The following is a 237-nucleotide window of genomic DNA, read 5'->3' as shown; positions in this document are numbered from 1 at the left end:
TAAAAAAAGCCCCGTCGGTGCCAGGCCGAGCTCTCCCTGTGCCCGGGCACCTCTCCTGGTGGGGCAGAGGGCTGGGGGCATGCATGTCTGCTGCCCAGTGCCCAAGATAGCCCAGCAGCGGCCCGGGACCTCGGCCAGGCACCAGCCCCGGGCAGTCCCTGATTTGGACGTGACCTTTGAGCCTTGCACTCCTGCCCAAAGCTGGGGCCAAGGCTGGGGTCCCCTGCCGAGCAGGGA

This window comes from Buceros rhinoceros, unplaced genomic scaffold (assembly GCF_000710305.1).
Source record: "Buceros rhinoceros silvestris isolate BGI_N320 unplaced genomic scaffold, ASM71030v1 scaffold8041, whole genome shotgun sequence".
In the NCBI taxonomy this organism is placed as follows: domain Eukaryota; kingdom Metazoa; phylum Chordata; class Aves; order Bucerotiformes; family Bucerotidae; genus Buceros; species Buceros rhinoceros.
Note: the sequence above shows the minus strand (reverse complement) of the source record.